At 39.7% G+C, this 6,000-nt stretch overlaps 1 long non-coding RNA gene across 1 annotated transcript in view; it reads right to left on the bottom strand.

Moving 5' to 3' along the window:
* Positions 1-1,037: 1,037 nt before the first annotated feature.
* LOC121394336 overlaps positions 1,038-6,000 on the bottom strand; it is a 45,294-nt gene continuing 40,331 nt past the window's right edge. Inside the window, exon 3 of the long non-coding RNA XR_005961675.1 lies at positions 1,038-2,731. This is a non-coding gene — a long non-coding RNA (uncharacterized LOC121394336). The remainder of the gene's footprint in view (positions 2,732-6,000) is intronic.

Below are 6,000 nucleotides of genomic sequence, written 5' to 3'. Positions count from 1 at the left end.
TTTTCAAAATTTTGATTATTGGGATAAAATGGAGTCTATGGGAGACAACCTTTCCATAATTCAGATCTTTCTGGGTGACAGATCTCCAACATCTACCTGAATACATATTGAATACATATTGATCTAAACAATCCTATCAGTATAGTGACCAGAATAATGAAAAGATCCATAATCTGGGAGAACACCCTGTCCCAAGCATTCTGGATTTATTCTGGATAATATGTTCTGACCAGCAGACAGAGGCCCATTCATCAACATTAGGATTTTAGTGGATTTTTGTTGTTTTTGAAACAATGAAAAAAACTGAATTTCACTGAACCCCCCACTGCCGAGTCATTTAGTTACACAACTGACTAGTGATCAGCGAATCTGTCTCATTTGAAATATTTGAGAAACTGAGAAAAAATTAGCAAAACGCATTGAAGTCAATGGGCAAAATGTTTTTTATTTTTTTTCTCACTCCAAATAAATTTTTTGTCTCAGAGACGTTTTTGTCTTGGTGACTTTTTAGTCTCAGCAACTTATCTGTCTAAATGCATTAAAGTCAATTATTTGTGGCAGCCGTGAATCCATGCCTGGCAAAAAAACTGATTATTTTTTCTCACTCCAAATGTACTAATATCAATGGGCATTTTCCTTGTAGAGGCTTTTTTGTTGCAGCAAATTTTTTGTCTTAGCGACTTTTTTTGTACAAATGCATAAAAATCAATGGGCGTTTTTTTCTTAAGGCAACTTTTTTGTCTCTATGACAGTATTAAAAAATGACAATACAACTGCTGCAGTCTGTAAGGCCTGCCCAAAGGGCCAAAGCGCTGGAATATAGCCCCCAGCTCAAAGGGCACAGCTATCAAATTCAAAAAATATATTCCAAGGCATTCTATAAATGTTAAAAAATCAGTTATTTAACATCAAATATTAAAAAGTAGGCATACAGACCAATCGACGTTGAATAGCCTATGAATAAGTACCGGTGGGTACGAAAAACATAAGGCGGAACGTCAATTGGTCTGTATGCCTACTTTTTAATATTTCATGTTCAATAAAGACTGATTTTTTTACTTTTATAGAGTGCCTTGGAATATATTTTTTGAATTTGATCTATGACAATTTTGTCTGATTGACATTTTTGTTGTGGCAGATTTTTGACGCAGTTTCACAAAAAAATTTGCAAATGGTGAACATTCTGAGTTTTGCTGCCAATCCATGCCTGACGAGTCCATGCCTGGCAAAAAAAATGCCCATCACTATTCCTGATTACTTGCCAGTGTCAGACTTGCCATTTCCCTTCTGCTATAGAAGAAAGAACTGTGATGTCATTATCTGGGACAAAGGGCCAATAACATGGAGATACTTCTACATCAGTGCAGCAGCCATGGGAATTGGAATATTAGACATAAAATGATCTGCACACATCACTGGTAGAAACATTAAAATCACATAAAATCAAATAATCTCAAATCATGGTTCTGGCCCACTTAGGGTGGTCCAATACAGTGGCTGGAAGGTCAACCTAAAGAACAGTTATGGTGGAAATTACTCTAAAATCATAAATGCATTATAATTTATTGAAATGTCTGAATTAAAACATATAAATGAAGATAGGTACTGAAAAAATCCGAAAACCATGAAGTTTTGTTGAACAAACAAAAATTATATACAACAATAAATGTTTTGATTGCCAAAAACCACTAAAACCACGAGCAAAAGTCTGATCTAACAAAGGGAACTTCCATTGACTTCTACATGATCTCGACAGCTGTTACTTGGCTTACTTTTGTATTTATAGATTTTATGGTTTTAACATTTGATCAATTATGAAAAACTGTCTGAAAAAATTAGTTCATTTAAAAAATTAGACTCAGAAAGATTCTACGAAGATTCAAAAATCATCCCCTTAAAGTCAAACACCAAAGGCACTTTTCAGTTGGAGTTTGTTTTAAACATCTGTTTACTGTCGAAAAGGCCAAAACCAGAGCTTTAAGCAGCGGCGGCCAAGCCGACCCAGCACCCTATGTAACCCGGCCTGATCTCTCATCCCCCACCGCTGCACAGTTATGATGAGCGGGGGAGGCGCATGTGATTACAAGAAGGGAGAGGCAGCTGGAGCAAGAAAGCTGAACTAGCGGTAGGCAGAAAACTCTTCAAAAGGAACCTGCTCAGCACCCCCCATCATTGTGTCCTAGACAGGTGCCTCTTCTGCCGACCCCTAGTTCCAGCCATGACTTTAAGTTTCAGCTCCATGAATTAAAAAAAGTCAGAGGTTCTAAGTAAAATCCATAAATCCCAAGGCTGCTGCTGTATTGGGAAGAGCTGAACACAGGCTATTATGGCTGATTTAGGAAACTCTATAACTGTGCTGCTAAAATACATCAGTGGGTGTAGCTGCTCATAGATTGCAGTTCAGGGAAGATATATAACTAAGGGAACATTGCTAGAAATATACACTTTGGTGTCTCTGTTATTGGCACAAAGATCTCTCTGCCTCATCAGCTCAGGATCCTGCACCATCTCTTTGCTCAGTTCTGTGGATCAATGGAGGTTCTGTTTCCTGACAGATTCAAGGTTCTCTTTGTGGTTCTGATGTTCCAGATATTTCCTTGTGCAGCTGAAATGGCCAGTCCCAGCTCTGGGTGCCAACTGAGGAGCCTCAGCAGGATGAACTACTTTAGTGATGGGGACTTGATCGTTGGTGGAATTCTCCAGATACATCAATCTTTCATGAATTTACTTCCTGTTAAAACAGAGACAGACAACGAATTTGAGTGTAAACAGTAAGGGCAAGTTACTCTTGTTTTCTTTCTTTCTTTCTTTCTTTCCTGCAGGATATACAGTATCAAGTGATAGTCTGCATGTATCTAACTAACATATTCCTCCATACAACAATACTAGGACTTAGCACAAGAGCTTGGTGTATTTATGGGGACAAAACTGCACTTGCACCTCCGCACTCACTGCCAGTGTAACATGGACATAACTCCTTGGGCAGTTGGTAAGTACAGGGCCTGTGGATACAAGGGGCAGGGAGAGCCCAGTATTAGTAGGGTGCTAGTAAGGAGAGTACATGTGGGTGCTCACGGGCATTATATGGGCACATGTTGTACCTGCTTGAACACTGTTTATTTTTAGATACAATCTTTGTGCCTTTCCTGGTGCTGCTAAACTTTGTGACGTATTGTGTAAGTTACAGGTACAGAAAATCAAGGTGCATTGTAAGAAAATAACAAGCTGCTTTGTGCCTAATTCTTTGCCTAATAGCGGGAGTTGCCAAATAGCTTGCCTAGACTGAGGCATTCTCCATAATGTCTAAGAATCTAAAATGTTCAGAGCAGCAGTGGTGTAACTGTCATACAGCAGCCCAGTCCCCCTGTCCCCGGCCCCCCTCAGTCACAAGATCTGCTGCACCTGTAACTACTTCACCTGAAGCTCACACAAGAATCTTGGACTTAACCTTGGAAAGTAGGCAGATAAAGTATAATTATATATATATTCACCAAAATATCTGTTTTTAAATGTTTTTCTACATAACAGTTTCTCATTCAAACTCTATCGGCACCTACTGGTTCTCATTTATACAATTTGGGAGATCAATAAGGACCCAGACCTTCTGCCTAATGTGACTTTGGGCTATCAGATCTATGACTCCTGTGCCTCAGGGGCTAAATCTTTTGCAAGTGCTTTTGGAATCCTGTCTGGAACAGAACCCCCAATCCCAAATTACAGCTGCTGGAACAACAGGAAGGTTGTGGGGTTCATAGGAGACGTGTCTTCAGAATCATCTCTGGCAATTGCGTGGCTCTCAGGGATCTATAGGTACCCTCAGGTCTGTGCTGGAAAGTCTCGCTCCATAGACTGCTACTAAATTCAACCCATTACTGATTTCTTTTTAGTTTTGTGTGTGAGTGTAAGTCAGGGTCACTGTCAGACAGATCCTAATAGGGCCCATAATAGATAAAGATAGTGTCAAATGATATACATGTGTTTTTTATTCATTCACCTTGCTTTGGGCTCACTAGAGCTTGGGCCAACTGGGGGTCCCCATGGTACTGTTGAGGCTCATAAGTCAATTATCCCTACTTACATTATCACATAAAGATGGTACTGGGAAAGAAACCTAAATATCCTGCCTGTCCATAGAAGTGTAGATGTCCCTGTGATTTCATAGGTTCACAGGGTTTCATAAAGTCTCTAGTCCCAGAATTCATCACTTCAGAAAGGAATGAGATTATGGGGGACACACTGAACTGTGAGCCTAATCATAGTTACACAGTAAAGTTGGGTTGAAAAAAAAGTCCTTCAAGGTGAACACCTGCAAATGAAACCCAGCATTCATACACACACACACTGACCCCTCCATACACTCACATAAACTGTAAGTCATAAGTTTGGGATCCCCTCTTAATTCTTTGGAGTTTTGTTTATCATCAGCTAAGCTTTCAATGTAGCAACTTCTTTTAATATATAATATGCCTTATGGAAACAGTAGTATTTCAGCATAGACATAACATTTATTGGATCATTAGACAGGTGCATAAATTTGGGCCCCCCCAAAGAAATATTACATCAATACTTAGTTCAGCCTCCTTTTGCAAATGTAACAGCCTCTAGACTCCTCCTATAGCCTTTGATGAGTGTCTGGATTCTGGATGTGGCTATTTTTGACCATTGGTCCATACAAAATCTCTCCAGTTCAGTTAAATGTGATGGCTGCCGAGCATGGACAGTCTGCTTCACATCATCCCATAGATTTTCCATGATATTCAAGTCGGGGGACTGTGACGGCCATTCCAGAATATTGTACTTCTCCTTCTGCATAAATGTCTTTGTAGATTTACAAGTGTGTTAAGGGTCATTGTCTTGTTGGAATATCCGACCCCTGCAGCGTAACTTCAACTTTGTGACTGATGCTTGAACATTATCCTGAACAATTTGTTGATATTGGGTTGAATTCATCTGACCCTCGACTTTAACAAGGGCCCCAGTAGTCCCTGAACTAGTCACACAGCCCCACAGCATGATGGAACCTCCACCAAATTTGACAGCAGGTGTTTTTCTTGGAATGCCGTGTTCTTCTTCCGCCATGCAAAGCGCTTTTTGTTATGACCAAATAACTCAATTTTTGTCTCATCAGTCCAAAGCACTTTGTTCCAAAATGACAATGATGGCTTGTCTAAATGATCTTTTCCATACAACAAGCGAGTGTGTTTGTGTGAGTGCAGAAAGGGCTTCTCATCCCCCTGCCATACACATGTTCTTTGTGCAAATTGTGCTGAATTGTAGAACGATGTACAGATACACCTGCATCTGCAGCAAGATGTTCTTGCAGGTCTTTGGAGATGATCTTTGGGTTGTCTGTAACATTCTCACAATCCTCCGCATATGTCGCTCCTGTATTTTTCTTGGCCTGTCAGACCTGGGTTTTACAGCAACTGTGCCTGTGGCCTTCCATTTCCTCATTACATTCCTTACAGTTGCGACAGTTTAAATCTCTGAGATGCTTTTTGTAGCCTTCCCCTAACCCTGATACTGAACAATCTTTGTTTTCAGATCTTTTGAGAGTTGCTTTGAGGATCCCATGCTGTCACTCTTCAGGGGAGAGTCAAACAGAAGCACAACTTGCAATTGGTCACCTTAAATAAATTTTCTCATGATTGGACACACCTGCCTATGAAATTCAAGGCTTAACAAGCGAATCCAACCAATTTGGTGTTGCCAGTAATCAGTATTGAGCAGTTACATGTATTCAAATTACAAGGGTGCACAGACAGTTTTTCACATTTGATTTAATTTCAGACAACTGAATACTGCTTCACTAAAAATCTTTGTTCAGAAAACACCCCATTATTCAGATGTTCCTGAGAAATGAAAATATATTTTAATTTGGAAAGTCCCATGTCTCCTAAATGTGCCAATGCTGAATATGTAGATTTGTTCCCTTCTGCTCCAGGAATGGTAAAAGTTTTGAGGTGATTTTTGAAAATGTCACCAACATTGGCAAATTTA

Source organism: Xenopus laevis, chromosome 5S (assembly GCF_017654675.1).
Source record: "Xenopus laevis strain J_2021 chromosome 5S, Xenopus_laevis_v10.1, whole genome shotgun sequence".
NCBI classification, from domain to species: domain Eukaryota; kingdom Metazoa; phylum Chordata; class Amphibia; order Anura; family Pipidae; genus Xenopus; species Xenopus laevis.
The sequence above is the reverse complement of the archived record's forward strand: the minus strand, read 5'-3'. Positions and strand labels throughout refer to the sequence as shown.